Source organism: Zalophus californianus, chromosome 14 (genome assembly GCF_009762305.2).
Source record: "Zalophus californianus isolate mZalCal1 chromosome 14, mZalCal1.pri.v2, whole genome shotgun sequence".
Lineage (NCBI taxonomy): Eukaryota > Metazoa > Chordata > Mammalia > Carnivora > Otariidae > Zalophus > Zalophus californianus.
Genome location: NC_045608.1, coordinates 75,466,230 through 75,483,334, shown reverse-complemented (window position 1 = coordinate 75,483,334; position 17,105 = coordinate 75,466,230). Strand labels below are relative to the sequence as shown.

Genomic DNA, 17,105 nt, shown 5'->3' with positions numbered 1-17,105 from the left:
GAGACTACCAAATTAAATGGGATCTTTTTAAAAAAAAAAAAATCCAGTATCTGGAACAATGCCATGCTCTGAGCATGTGCACACTACAATTTGGTCAAATGACCTAAGGCTGTTCTACATTTTAGCTGGCATATTTCTTAGACAAATTAATAAAAATTTATTCTGATGAATCCACAAGATGGGGTTGTTTCTTTGGAAATGAGGAAGTCTATGACTTTAATGAAGAGATACAGTACTCTGAGAATGATCACAAACCTGGTAAAGAAATTTGAAATCAGAATATTTTAATGAGGGGCGCCTGGGTGGCTCAGTCGTTAAGCATCTGCCTTCAGCTCAGGTCATGATCCCAGGGTCCTGGGATCAAGACCCGCATTGGGCTCCCTGCTCTGAGGGAAGCCTGCTTCTCCCTCTCCCACTCCCCCTGCTTATGTTCCTTCTCTCACTTTGTCTCTGTCAAATAAATAAATAAAATCTTTAAAAAAAAAAAAAAAGAATATTTTAATGAATTTACTCTTCAATTAGAATTAATTCCTTCTTCCTATTTCCTATATATCCTGTTTATATCTGCTTTGTGGCAATTATGTTTTTAAAACTGTGTGGGACTAATTAATCACCAATCAGAAAATGAATCTCTAGAGATGCCTGGGTGGCTCAGTCAGTTAGGCATCTGCCTTCGGCTCAGGTCATGATCCCAGGGTCCTGGGATCAAGCCCCGCATCAGGCTCCCCACTTGGTGGGAAGCCTGCTTCTCCCTCTCCCACTCCCCCTGCTTGTGTTCCCTCTCTCACTGTGTCTCTCTCTGTCAAATAAATAAATAAATAAAATCTTTAAAAAAAAAAAAGAAAATGGATCTCTAAAATTTTCCACTTATCTCTAATAAAACTAGTAGAGAGCAATTTTTTCTTCTCCATATAAAATTCTCCTATTAAGATTCAAGCAGAGGGAAGACTTCAATCTTTGGGGGTATAGCTGCAGTTTGATTTCTTTCTCTTTTTATAATTAAAAACAAAACAAAACATTTCAAACTACTTAAAGAACTATAAAAAAAAATTTGGAGATGATCTTCACTTTTTACCTTTTAATTTCTTTCCATTCCATGCATTTCCTTATAGATCACTCATTAGCACACTTTATTTATATGAGAGAGAGAATGAGCACCTGTGCATGTGCACAGGGGTGGGGAGAAGGAGAGAGAATCTTAAGCAGGTTCCATGCCCAGTGGGGAGCCCGATGCGGGGCTCGATTTCATGATCAGAGACCATGACCTGAGCCGAAATTAAGAGTTAGACACTTAACGGACTGAGCCACCCAGTGTCCCTAGATCACTCATTAGCACACTTTAATCTAAAAAAAAATGAATGAGAATGTAAAAGCACCTACCACATTGCACGGATATACAGGTATTCAATTTTTTTCTTCTTTTGTATTATTCAACATAATTACTGAAACAAAGCTATCCTCCTGCAAACTTGATGACAGAATATATTAGATAAATCATACCAAATTTTTAGTAGTAACACACTATAAAGTATTTTAGTAGAGAATAAAATTTTAGAAAGATTAGCATACTTCGAGTAAAATCCCATCATAGAAATCTCTCTATACCAGCTGAGTCTTTGTTGAGTTTTCTAAAAAAGAGGAGTTTAACCTGAGTAGCTTTGAGCAAACATATATAATCAGTAGATACAGATCTGTGGTTCCAGGTACTCCATTTTTAAATAAAAATAACTATATTTACATCCCCAAAGTCATGAGACCACCTGAGTAGAGGGGGATGGGTTAGATGGTGGGGTAATAAAGAAATCTTCAAGTGGAGATGGAATTACAGATATTCTCCCAGTAAAGTCGATGAGTAGAGACCATTTTTTAGTGGTGCTGTGTATAGGTGTCTTAGGAATCCCATCAACTGGGAGAACTATGGATGACACATTATATCTACATTTAAATTACATTGTTATATAGTATATCCTATAATCTGTATGATTCCGGTTATAAATACATTAATGAGTTAGCCAAATGGTACAGTTTTAACATCAAACTGAAAAATTTTACCTTCAAAATACATTCATAAGTTCTACATGATAAAATTTTTGTTATATTCATAGTTTATATTTAAAACTGTGTTGGGGATATTAGCTAATACAATTGTATAGGAGAAAGTGGTCAGAAGCATAGTAATTGAAAAAGAAAAGGTAAGGTTATTTCTATTTCCAAATAATATGATTATATATCTGAAAAATCCAAAGAATCAATGGAAAAACTTATATAATCAATAAGAAAATTTTATAATAGTATCAGGCTATATAACTAACAAAAGTCAATAGCATCCATCTATACAAACAAAAACCAGTTAAAGGGTGTAATGGAAGAACAATAAAATTAACTACTTAAGCAACAAATTAACAGATGTCCAAAATTATACAAGGGAAATTTAAAATCTCCTAAATAACAAAAAAGTAGACCTGAACAAATGAAAAGACATTACTATGTTCCTGGATAGAATCCAACATTATAAATTCTTCCTAAATTGGTTTATAAATTAAATAGAATCCTAATAAAAATGCCATCAGGTTTTTCTCCTCCTGGAACTAAACAAGTTGATTATAAAGTGCATTTGGAAAAACAAGCAATAGCCAAGAGAACCCTCAAAAAGAAGAGCTAGGGCCTTAGTGACTAAATACGAAAATGTGAATTAGCCACAGGCCAATGGGACAAAATAGAAAAACAGACAAAACTACATACAGAAACTTAGTATATAGTAAGTGCTTTGGAGTGCATAAGCAGATAGCTATATAGGGAAAGATAATATCCATTCTTCACACCATTAAGCAGGACCAATTCCAACTGACATGTATGGGAAACAATACTGGAAATGATAGAAAACATGGAGAATTACTACAGCAAGGAAAACTCTCAAAATTATGACATAAAATCCTCAAACTATTAAGACAAGGGGTCAGTAAATAGGATTATGAGAAAAATAAGAAACACATAAGCAAAGTAAAAAGAAAAATAACCAAAATATATTTGAACCTTATAGATAGATAGAGGTTTAATCAAACCATCCCATGTAAAAGTGACCCAGAGATATGAACTGTTAGTTTGAATTACAAAAGACACTTACATGAAAAGATGCAAAACTCATTCCTAACAAGAAAAACACAAAATAAGACAATTTCATTTCTCATTTATCCGAGTCACAAAATTCCAAAAGTATGACATACACTCCATTGGAACTGATGTGAAGAAACAGGCCCTTATACATAGTTGCTAAGAATGCAAAATGGTACAACTCCTACAGCAAAGAACTTGGCAATATCTGACAAAACTAGACATACATTTATCTTTAGGCTCAGCAATCCCACCTCTTGAAATGTATCCAAGATATACTGTCAGCAAATGAAAAGACATATGCACAAGTCTATTCACTGCAGCCCTATTCATAATATCAAAAATTGGAAACAAACTAAATATCCATCAATAGGAAACTTGTTGGAAAAAAGATGGTCCACCCACAAAATGGAATACCACACAACCAATAAAGAGGCAGAGGGGATGTCTCTAGTACATGATCTCCACGATATGTTGTTAAGTGAGAAAAGCTAGGTGAAGATAAACTAATGTGTATGTTACCATTTAGGAAAGGGGGTATATAAATATATGTATTTGCTTATGTTAAAAAAGTGGAGCAAAGAAAGAACAGTCTTTTCAATAAAAGCTGCTGGGCAATGTGAAATCTGAACATCTACCTTACACCATATACAAAAATTAACTCAAAATGGTTGAACAACCTAAATACAAGACCCAAAACTATGGAATTTTAGAAGAAAACACAGAAGGAAAGCTTCATGATATTGGACAATAATTTCTTAGATAGGATACCAAAAACACAGGCAAGGAAAAATAAACTGGACTATATAAAAATTAAAAACTTCTGTGTATCAAAGAACATAATCAATAGAGTAAAAAGGCAACCTATAGAATGGGAGATGGTAATTATAAGTCATATATCCAATAAGAGGTTATATCCAGGATATGTAAAGAACTCCCACAACTCAATAACAGCAAACACAAATAATCCAATCAAAAAATGGACAAAGGACTTAAATAGACATTTCTCCAAAGGCATACAAATGGTCAACAAGCATATGAAATGATGGTCAACATCACTAATAACCAGAAAACTGTAAATCAAAACCACAAAGAGATAGTACTTCACATCTATGAAGATGGCTGTTATCAATAAAACAAAAACTACAAGTGCTGGTGAGGATATGGACAAATTGGAACCCTTGGTAATGTGGCGGGAATGTAAAATGATGCAGCTGCTGTGAAAAACAGCACGGTAGTTTCTCCAAAAAAATTAAAAACTGAATTACTACATGATTCAGGAATCCCATTTCTGGGTATATATCCAGAAGAACAAGAGCAGGGACTTGAAAAGGTATCTGTACTCTCACGTTCATAGCAGCACTATTTACTAAAAGGTGGAAGCAACTTAAGTGTCCACTGACAGATAAATGGATAAACAAAATGTGGTCTATACATAAAATGGAATATCATTCAGCCTTAAAATGGAAGGAGATTCTGACAATTGCTATAACATGGCTGAACCTGGAGGACACTATGCTACGTGAAATAGGACAGTCACAAATACTGTATGATTTTGGCTGTACAATGTACCTGAGTAGTCAACCTCAAAGACAGAAAGAGAATGGTGGCTGCCAGGGATTGGGTGGCGGGGAGAGAAGGGGAGTTGCTGTTTGAGGGTACAGAGTTAGGGTGTCACTTTCACAAGATGGAGATGTTTTGGCGATCAGTTCCACAACAATGTAAATATATTAAACACTACTGAATTGTACACTTGGAAATGGTTACGATGGTAAATTTATGTATGTATTTTATCATAATTATAAATATTACAAATGGGAGGACAGGAGAATAATCCCTAAGCTAAAAAGTAATGACTATTTTCAGGGAGCAAGGAAATAAAGTAAAGGGCGCAGGGAAAGAGAGAAGCTAAATTTCTCTGAATATACTTTATTTTGTTGTTTGACTTAGGAATTATGTAAATGTTTTATATCACCATAAAAAATACATTTTAAAAATGTCAATCTAAAAATTGACCTATGTAATTAAGATTAGAAAATGCTCTTGAAAGACATATTTGAAAAAATAAAATAAAATTGAAAGTATAAAATAAATAATTGAAAGTGAAATGAAAACAAACTAACCTAAATGTGTATTACATGGGTGGTATAATCACACAGGGGAGCTATTCCCAGGGACTTTAAGCATAATTCAACTACTCATCTTTAATGAATTATATCCTAAGGAAAAGAACTGCAAAACAAATACGAAAACACCACACGATGTTTATGGTAACCATACTGTGGTAGTGCTGACATATTCTGAACTGCTGTATGTTTATTGTGGAGGAAAAGCAGATTAATGATTACAGAGATGTTATTTAGAAACAAGGTTGTAAAAACTGGGGTTAGTAGACACAGTAAAGAAATTAAGTAAAAATTCTAGTACTAAATTTAATAGGAAGTATCAATATACACTCAAGATATTATATATATTTTAAGATCCAAACAGAAATGTGTAGATGTGTCCACCAGAATGACCAAATAACAAAGAACACATCTAACACTCAGTTTGTGAGTTAAAATACCATTTCCCACTAAAAGGATGAGGGGCTCCTACATGCTGACTCAGGCATGAGTCAGGAAATACACACAATGAACCTAGAAATCCTGTCAGCAAGTAACCCATCAAAGAGTACTGTGGTCAATTCGAAAGGATTCGGAAGTCAACTACAGAGGCTCCCACTGGCCAAAGACAAAACAATTTGAACACTCCTTAAATGAATAACTATAATGGATCACAACATAAATATGTTTTAATCCATAAATTCATAACACTGCTAAAAAGTAAAACAAATCACCTCAAGCATTTATCCCGTCATTCCTGAAGTAGAGCTCAGGGTATCAACTAGTGATAAGGATAAGATTCTCCTTAGAAAAGTATTCTGGCTAACAAATGAACAGGGCATGTTAGAATTCAGATTATCAGGATTCACCACTCTAATGAAAACAAAGGCACAGATCATCACAGTACAAACTCCCCAATTCATACCACAAACAAATCACAAGGAAAAGCACAGGAGAGAGGTGGCCAGAGACAAGTAGATAGATGGATTGACTGACTGACTGACTGATAGGAAGCCAATGGATTAAAAGAAACATAAAAGGGCTCCTGGGTGGCTCAGTTGGTTAAGCGACTGCCTTGGGCTCAGGGCATGATCCTGGAGTCCTGGGATCGAGTCCCCCATTGGGCTCCCTGCTCGGCAGGGAGTCTGCTTCTCCCTCTGACCCTCTTCCCTCTCGTGCTCTCTATCTCTCATTCTCTCTCTCAAATAAATAAAATCTTTAAAAATAAATAAATAAAAGAAACATAAAAGACATATAAACTAACTGTAATATATGGGCTTTTATTTGATCCTAAACTGAATGAACAAACTGTAAAAAGCAATTATGAGACTACGAGGGAAGTATAAATACTGAGTTATTAGATAAAATTAAGAAGTTTTAATTATTTTTGGCATTTTAGTGGTATTGTATTTATGTGTGTGTGTGTATATATATATGCATGTACCTACTAATATAAAAAGAGCCCTTGCTTTTAAGATACAAACTGAGATATTTACAAATAAAGGGATATTGTATCTGAGAACTGTTTAAAATGGGGGGACAGGTGTTTGGAGGGGTAGACATAAAATTAGACTGTCCATGAGTTAATAACCGTTGAAGCCAGACACCAGGTACATGGAGGTTCATTACATTACTCTCTACTTTTATGTATGTTTGAAATATTCAAAAATACATAGTTTTTAAAATTGAATAGGAAAACACATATATATTTTATTCCAAACTAATCTATAAATTTATGCTTGGCATTCAAACAGATCATTTCACAACCCATCCTGACATTTCTATGCAGCAATTCCAAGAGGAATTAAGAAAAAAAGATCTACTGGTCAGTAGTAAAGGTTAATACAATTCCTTTAAAATGATCCTTATTTGATGTGTTTTCTCCTGTCTACCAATCACTACTAAAGCTGCTCAGCATATAATTAATAGAAAGGAAAAAGGTAAGCCTGCTTTTGTAAGAAGCCTTTAAATATGCTTTGGTCAAAAACGAAACCAAACAAAAAAAGTAACTCATCTCTGTTATCCTGCTCATATGCCTGAATAGTTAACTTCAAGAATGAATATTCCTGTTGTGCATCATGATGATCCCATGCAACCCACAGGGCCACAGGACATGTATATAGCCACTGTTTTTTAAAAAAGGAGGTAAGAATGTACAGAATTGCATAAGAACTCCTTAACCAAAAATTCAATCTAAAACAAAATCTCTTGTAAAATCGGTCTTTAAATATTTAGGATAAAGGGGCGCCTGGGTGGCTCAATCGGTTAAGTGTCTGCCTTCGGCTCAGGTCATGATCCCAGGGTCCTGGGCTCAAGCCCCACATCGAGCTCCCTGCTCATTGGAGAGCCTGCTTCTCCCTCTCCCTCTGCCTCTGCCTGCCACTCTGCCTACTTGTGCTCTCTGTCAAATAAATAAAATATTTAAAAATATATATATTTAGCATGAAAGAAAAAAATAATCAAAACTCCACTAACATGCTCAAGAAGGTATACAAGTAAATTTACTGATTACATATATACATATTATACCAACATCACTGCACTTATGCCTTGGGGAGGAGGAAAAGGATATCTAAATTAACGTACTGAGCCTCATCCAATGACTATTCATTAAGTCACATGGGCAAAAGTGATTACTATAGAGGTTTGTCAAGTGGATCATGGCTATTAAAAGATGACTGAATATATATAAATCCATACTCACATTATACAGATAAGTTCTAAAACCAGACAGTTGGCCAATCATATCTGAAAGATTAACACATTTTAAATCAAAATAACAGAATATGTACCAAACGTTAATGTAGTATATTCAAAACCGTTTCTGTGCTTCCAGGAGACAACTATTTCAGTTGAAAGTACATACTGCACTAGCAGTCCCCTAGGTACGAGCTGTGATGAAGCTCTGTAAGACCACAGGCATTTGCTGGAGAAGCAGCAAGACTATTCTTCACCAGATGCCATAAAACCATAAGAGTTATATAGAAACTAAAGGTTGTCCTGCATAATAACAAATTTTAGGAATTGCCAATATATAAGGGAAAGCCTGTAACCCTGCCCTGTATCAGGTGTATGTGTGTGTGTATGTGTGTGGGCGGGTGTCATTTGTTATAACAAGAGGCATTTAGGGAACAAATAATGAACTAGTTTTTGACTGTGCTAGGTAGAACCTCAGAAGTCAAGAGAAGAGCATGAGGGTTTCAATGTACAAGAAACAATTTATTTTTCACTTAAAAAAAAAAAAACCCAAAGATTTAAACTGCCTAAAGAAACTACTTAATGTTATTTATCTGTTTTATATATTGTGACTGTGGTTAAGATTTCATATGTAAGTTTACTATCTGAAAAGTTTGAAAAACATAGATTTGTTCATTCCCCTCCTTTCACATAAAAAGAGACTGAACTAGATAAGGATGTGCAGAAGCCTGGTGATCTCTTTGGGCCTTACAGCTATTGCTCGGTGAAGCAGGACAATGTGTCAGATCTCCTGATACCCCTTTCCATTGGACTTCCCAGCTAGTAATCTGGTTCCGTAAATTAGTTGCTTATCTGTCATTAGAAAAATCATTTGAAAAAACAGTGTTTTTCTCCCTAATTATTGTCATCTGACTGAGAAACTATGAAATGAATGTATACAGATCCTTGGTTGAGGAGGGAGTAATGTTTGAGATAATCACCTTTTGAAATCCATCTCTCCTGCCTCTTACCCTTCCATTTGAGAATCACTACGCTGGAATCTCTTCTCCACAACACTGGCCAGTGATGAAATGGAATCGGAAAGACTTCCAGCCTCAAGTGCTCAACCAACTTCTATACGGGAAAAGCTTGGAATGGTCTCAGAATCCTGATCACATCTTAAAATAGGTCACATCTGAGATTATGTGGTCACTTTAAACCCTACGTAAATATGTTACAAGAAGCACCACGATGCTTTAGGTTAAGACTACAAATGCTCAACCCTCTACCTATCACCCAGAACTCAGAGATTCATTTCTAGTTCAGTTCCTCTGACTTCGATATTATTTGTTCTGAAGACTAAGCTTTAAGAGAAAGAACAAACAAGCAAAAATCAAAACCAAACCAAACCTAAGACCTGCCAGCTGCCCCCTAGTACAGAATAAAGAAAAAGCCTTCTTCACTTCACGACTGTGATAGAAAAGTGTTTAAAAGCTAATTTATGTCTCTGTACCCATGAGCTATGCCAGAATTTGTTTAATATTGTTTAATTATTAGAGGGATGCTATTTCATTAGACATCTTAAAATTAGCAGGAATATTCGTGTAGTAATAAGAACAATCCCTCCTCTTCCATTTCCATTCCCTAGAGCTGAGTGTTCTTTAGTACAAGTACACACTTCAGATAGAAGTTTCATCATCATTTTTCAGTAAAATGTAAAGTCCTTTCAGAAGGCTTCCAGAAACAGAACTGTGATTACAGCGCAGACATTAACTGTAAGCAACAATTTTTAATAACAACAAGCAATAAAATAGGTGGTTGTGGTTGTTTTCATCTCTAAATCAAGCAACGAAAACCTTTTCAGGTGATGAGTAAGTTGTATAGAACAAACACAGAAAATATGTACAGAAAAATTACAAAAATACTAAGCATTGTTACAGATGACTGGATTGGCATTTAACAGGCTGAAAGAAACCAGATCAATCTCAATCTTGCTGGGGTCAATTTGGGTGCTCAAACCAATAAAACAAATTTTTTTTCTTTATGTTTGTGTACTAAAAGTGCTAAAATATTAACCAAGTCTGCAAATGTCATGCACAATAAAACCATTTATAAATATTAAAACACTTATCTGTATCAAAATCCGCTTAACAAAAAATAGAGTAATAAATCATTAGGACAATACTAAGGAAAAATAAAATATAAAATACCAAACTTCCCTCCAAAAAAGCAGGAAGAGGAAGGGAAGAATGGATTCAGCAAAGACATTTTAGTATACTTTGATCATTTTCATCCCAGAACTTAAAAGCAACACTTGAACAAAATCTACAATTAGCTATTACAATTAAAATATCACAGGTAAAATAGGTTCATATAATTTTCTTGCAATAACTAAATTACTATTTTCCTTCCAAACTATAGACTATTCTGTCACATGCAGATCAAAAGGCTTCGAACTAAAATATTAAAACAATGCACTTACATATAACATCCAGTCAATAAAGAGATAATAAAATTAGAAATATGGCATAAAATTATAAATGTCTCACAATCCAATCAAAACTGGATGTGTGCATGCATAGTAGGTGCCCAAGATTTAAAACATCATAGGATAATCGATTCTGCTTTTTGTTCTGTAAAAACAAGGTGAACAGGACTCTGAGCTCCTGTACTGGAATAATCTGTACTAGAATAAGGAAAATTTATATTTGAAAGCTTATTAGACACTAGTTCTATTACAAAGACATGTTCCGGTATTCGTGGGCAGTGTTTTGTAAAGTACTTTATTTCCATTAGCATTATAAATTTTTGTTCCTCAGCAAATCAGCAAGAGACTAATGGCACAAATCAATATCATACTCTTCATAGCAACTAATATTAGGTCATTTATTACAGCAAAGGCCACTAGAAACTCAGCTAAAGGTACATCAGGCATTTCAATTTGAAGACCATTTTTTTTTTAACACTGTGTCACAGGTTCAATGAGTTTTTCTTTTATAAAGTAGTCTTCATAGGCTTAAAAGCCTTCAACTCCTTAAAGCACTAGTAAGTGTACAAACACCCCAAAGAAAAGTGAGCCATGCCTCCTAGGGGTCTTGCCACCAACTACAACTCAAGGAGAGGTAACCAATTTCCGCACTGAAGGGAGGGAGACAGACTCATGAAAGAGAAAAAGAAGGGGGCATGAGAAAATAACTACAATTATTTCAAATCCTTTCAGCTCCAGAAGCTTTTCCACAGGAGCCAGTGGCATAAGAGAAAGAAGCAGGCAAGGAGTGCCCCACTTACCGGAATCCCCCAATTCCTCACTGCTATGCAAGGACGAAGTGACTGAACTTCCCCAGGCTCCACTCCTGCTTTGTTCCACAGGCTGGAAACTGCCCTGGGGCTCCTGGTGAGAACTGGAAACCAGGCTGCTGGCTATCTTCGTATACAGAGGACTTCCCTGGCAGCGTGAAATTCCTTATTCCTGTGGAGTTCCTAACCTACAGCATTAAGGTAATGCTACAGAGTTCTGTTTGCTTAGAGGTAAAGTCTAAATAACCAATGGATCCAGATGCTTTCATTTTTAATTTGCCATTTTACCACTATAATTTCCAAGACTTATAAAAAGGATTTAAGGACTATTGCAAGAATATTATATATCACCTCCAAGAACTCAAGTCACATAAAAGATTTTCCTTTAAATAGCTGAGACTGAGGAAGAAGAAATTTTGTTATTCTATTAGGTTAGTAGCCAAATACAGATAAGCACAACAGTTTAATGCTGTTAAATACATGATCAGTCTAGAGTGCTTACACTTAAGCCCCACAGCTCTGACACTCTAGAAGAAAAAAGAGAAACAAATCCTGTAGGTCCCCACTTAACACTGTAAACAGATACACAAAGACACAGTGCGCTTTGCATAATATAGTTTGTCTTAAGACAAACCCTTCTGCCTCTCAATATAAAAATTTCTACAGAACATCAAGCGCTTTTTCTATAGATCACTTAGTCATAATTCAGTACTTTCCCTTTCTAATCACAATGCACAATCACATCCAACTGGCTCCGTGAACACGACAAGGTAACAACCACAGATATTTCTGAGCAAACCTCATCCTTTCGTTTCAGCGGATTCGCAAAGTAGGCATTCATTACAAAAGGGCTATTTTAGAATTCTCAGTTCTTCGTAAGCAACCAAATGATTTGCCTTTTCCCCAAATCTAATTAGAATATTTTTTCTGAAAAAGAAAGATACACCCGGAATGCAACAAAAGACCTGAGAAAGTAGTCAAGGAAGCAGAATGTGAGGAGTCCACAGAGATACCACAAAGTGCTTACACTAAAGCTTCGGGACTTTTTTCCCATCAAAGAGCTCTTATTCTTAGCCAATTTACTCTTATTTTATATTTAACCCAAAGAAGTTTGGCTGCCTGGCTTCCACACTCCCAGAACAGTGATAACAGTAAATTAGACATCAGGGGCAGAAGCTCCTGGGGATGAGACAAAACAGCCCACCAGCAAAAACTGGTAACGATTCCTAGACAATAAAAAGAGGAGGAAGGAAAGTTATATTTTAAAAATATGAAACGTGAGAGGCATTTCAGTCTGGGTCCTTTTATGTTCAGATAAACAAGTCTACTCTCTTCAATAAGCAAATGGTGGTAATTATACAGCATGGGCCAAAACAACAACTCTGGCTATTGGGAAGATGTTTAAAAAGCCAGAGACATCGTGAAATATTTCAACAAAAAGAGTTAACATTTTTTAAAAATCCAAGCATTTAGTAACTTTTAAACCCTCAGTTATCTAGAAAATCATTCCATAATAGGCTGTTAGAGAGTCCCAAATAACTGAGGCATATATAAAAGAGAAAAAAGGAAGGAATGCTGTGTTGTTTAAGGCCTTTTGGGGGTGGGGGAGGAACTCACTTAAATCCTATTTAGCAAACCCCATTCCTAGCCTTTTCCCATCCTTTCCCCAGCAAACCCTGAAAATATCTGCCTACCACAGAATGCATTAATATTTAAATTTTTACCAGCTACAAGAGACTTCGCCCCTACCTCTGTAATATATAGTTCCATCTTACCTTCTTGTATATTGTTGGTCCATCCATATTTGTGCTCAGAATGACCACTACCTTATAATCATCAGAAAGTGACTTCAATTCCAGGTTAAAATAGGTACTACAGTGTGGCTTGTTGAAAGTCAAACCCAAAACATTTACTAGGAGTGTCTTTCACTGAACAAAGAAATCCTATTCTGTTTCCAAGGGGGATAAAAAAGACGAGCCTAACCCTGGTAACCTTAGCACAAAAGGAAGCTAAAAAGGCAGAGACTCGATAAGAACAAAGGATTGTTCTTTCTGATGACATCAATACGTATTAAACACGATGTGTTACACATCCTTCTATCAATATCTGAGATGATAAATTTGCAAATTAATACTACATTGGTCATAACTGCATACAATTACAACAGCACCCTCTTTAGAAGAGATTTTGATTTATATAATGGTAGTAACTTTTATGTGTTTAATGTTTCTGAAATTAAAGGAGGAGATGAGCCACAGTGCGCAAGCAGAATACAACATACGAGAAATAATTACACTTGTGACCTCATGCCCTATAAGGTCACTCTGCATCACAGGCCAAAGGAAATCAGGAACCATCAGCATTTACCTCCGAGTAGTCACTGCCTGGAATGAAGGGCAAGCGTGGGTATATTTCATAAACTAGCAGGAGCTTGACCTCATAAAAAAGTCAATTATCAAAACGCTACATGTAGAATGTCACAAAAAGAAATATATAAAAGTGGGCTCTACAAAATATCTTCCCTTCAAAGTAAATCTGAGACAACTTCAACATTTCATCTTCATCTGAATTATAACACATTTCACAAAATAACATTAACCCTTCCTTAGTAAAAATAATCAACAGAACTTCTAAAAAGTATTTTGTAACATAAAAGTGATTATAAATACCTGAGAAAGAGTGATAACTCAGAAAACATTTACAATATTTATATAAGTCACTATCACAAGAATGTATGCAATATTTAGAATTCTGGTCCTGTAAACCATTAGAGTAAGAATCATAATGCACTTATCTTCAAATTTTCTATCAGAAATCAGGCATCAAAAGTTTACATAGAGCCTGCATTTATAAGGGATAAAATGTTTCCTAACACGATCTGGGACAGAACTCCATTACCTGAAGCAAAATTCTCATTATCACCCAACGAGGACTTGGTTTTTATGAAAATTTGTGAACTAGTTTTTCAGTTAAGGCAGACCATTGCTCCTTTTTCCTCGCCAGTGATTTCTGGTCTACTGCCAGAATCTCTTAGCAATATAAATTCAAGTGAATTCTGAGGCAGTGACAATAAGGAGAACAAAACTACAGAAACCAGCACAGCAAAGGCAAGGGGACCGTCAGCCAACGTTCACTACGTGTATAATCCTCTGTGCTGGATGCTGTACAGGAAGTCTCTCCTTTACCGCTCTCCGCAGTCCTAAAAAAAACAACTGGCTTCTGGCTCATTGCTCTCCTTAGGTTCTCAGACAAACCTACAAAAGGCTTTTATTACATAATGTACCTAAATAAAATTCCAGAAGACCCCAGTCACTATGACCAGCTGACTTGTCATCTTAGTCCCAGCTCAATTACTTACTGGCTGTGAAGCCAGAGAAAGGTACTTCCCACTTTAAACCTCAGGCTCCAGAGCTGTAATATGAAGGGCTATCACAGCCCATCAGCCTAGTGTGACATTCTGCTCTTCAAGCAAATGCATTTTCTGAGTCTCAGACAAACATCTAACAAAGGGACTCTTAGACCAAGCTCAGTCATAACTTAGGAGCTGCCAATACTGCTTGGGTAATTACTACACATTTTAAAATGCTTAGCCTGATTAAATTATAAGAAAATATCTGATGAATGGTGTATTTACCATAGTGCTTAATATTTTACCTACTTTAATAAGAAGATTCCTATGCTAAAAATAGGTTTTAAGTTCCTAAAAGAACGTTTTATGCTGTTAACTTGCTACGATAATCATCTTCTACAAACGTTAATGATCATGGTAGAGGCGACTGCACTACAAGCACGTTATGGCAGGTGTGGCCTGTCCACCAGCTGGCTCCATAACCTTTTGATCCCTTTGGACAGCAAATCTGTTCAACAGCCCTATGTGGTCATTTCTCATTTGTTGTATGCTTTCTTCTCCTTTCACACATTCAGAATCCTTACTCCTTCAGCTTGACATTCTTTTATTTAAATAGAAAGCTCCCAGTAAAGCAAACTAATTTTACACTCAGACAACCTTAAAGTTCCAGAACAGATTACTATATCATAGAAAGAGTTGTTAGTGTGAGCTATTTTAGTTATATGTAGACTGCATGTTTATTCTTTCACAAAAATACAATAATAGGAAGTGATAAGATTAAAATTTTAAGTGAGCCAGTATTCAGTTAATTTATAAGGAACTCCAGGATACTATAACTAACTAAAAGGACTTTAATTTACATAAATAGAAAGGTTAAATCTGACCTAAGAACAACCTAGCTTATGCTTATTTATTTATTTTTAAGATTTTATTTATTTATTTGACTGAGAGACAGCGAGAGAGGGAACACAAGCTGGGGGAGTGGGAGAGGGAGAAGCAGGCTTCCGGCCGAGCAGGGAACCCAACCCCATGCAGGGCTCGATCCGAGGACCCTGGGATCACGACCTGAGCCGAAGGCAGACACTTAACGACTGAGCCACCCAGACACCCCTAGTTTATGCTTATTTAAATAATGACGAGAAATATTTTCTTATAATTAAGAGTAATTTTCTTACACGTTTCTGCTCCAATTTATTGTTGTTAATATGGCTAGAAATGACATTGTGTGAAAGCAGGATTAGCTCAAATATCTACTCATTCCTCTACCCTGAACACCATTTTAAGATCTAAGGATGCTGGAGGAAGCAAGACAGAATAAATGGTCCTTAAGAAAATCAGTTTTGTAGTCTTGACAGTCACTTAGTAACTGAGGGACCTTAAGAACGTTCCTTAATCTCTCTCGGCCTCAACTCGCTCATCTGGGGGAAAAAAGTGGGGGGTGATAGTGACAGGAGTGCCTACTTTACAGGCTTATTTCAGTGGCTCAATGAAATAACACAGACCAGGCACTTAGCAAAAGCCTGACAGAGAGTGTTCAATTAACGGTACGTATTGTCATTATTTTACTTACTCATACTGTATCCTCTCTGGACCCTCTAATAGGCCTCTCACCTAGCAACATATACATTTTCATCATTGCTTTGGGGAGTAATTTGAGACCATATTACACCTTTATCTTGTAGCTAACTCATTCCCTTCTTTCCAGGAAAAAATAAAATAAAATGGCATTCACCACCATTGCTAATACCTTTCTTCCCAAACTGTCAAGAATACAACACTGTATGCGTCTTCGGTGTTTTCCTTAGACCTTGATATGTAGTCTGTCACTAAGCCTTAGAAATACCTTTTATTCGACTCTATCTACATTTAGATCTGGGTCCCCTATCCCCTCTGTAGTAGCTTCTCAGCTACATAGTCTACTTCAGTCCACTCCCCCAATGTAGTCCATTCCAAATAAAGGTGTCCTGAAACAGTTTCTCATACTTTCACAGCAGCACTGTCCTTTCAAAAGGATCTCCAGTGATTTGCTATTGTTTCGCCTTCAACTTAGGTTTGTCCTTTAATTGGAGTATCTTGCTTCCTCCAGCATCCTTAGATCTTAAAATGGTGTTGGGGGCAGAGGAATGAGTAGATATTTGAGCTAATCCTGCTTTCACACAATGTCATCTCACAGTTTGTCTTTAAATTGGGGCATCTTTTATTCAATAAGGTTTATGATGAGCTGATGCGCTAATTCTGTTTTTCAGAATATTATGAAGCTAACAGTCACAAGTGACTGAACAAATACGACTGTTCAGGGTTCTTCAAATGCTCAAAAGCAAAGCTTTTTTCATCCTAGTCTTACTCTTCTAAACATTTTTTTACATTGTAGAAGATACTAAAGCCTACGCATATCTAAGTAAGAACTTTAAGCCTAATACCTTTCAAAGAGTCCATATGTTTAAAGACTCTGGTTTTTCAATTTCCTTTTATTAAAATGGAAAAATTCCCAGTGAGCAAATGAAAGTCAATATTATCTCAGTAAATTCTGTTACCTAAACAGATTAAAGAATTTTAATTAGAGTTGT

The 17,105-nt window shown here is 35.9% G+C and overlaps 1 protein-coding gene across 5 annotated transcripts in view; it reads right to left on the bottom strand.

The window, feature by feature from the left end:
• The window catches only part of WDR7 (WD repeat domain 7), a 364,018-nt gene that overhangs the window by 212,007 nt on the left and 134,906 nt on the right, over positions 1-17,105 (bottom strand). The gene's annotated exons all lie outside the window — the stretch shown is intronic.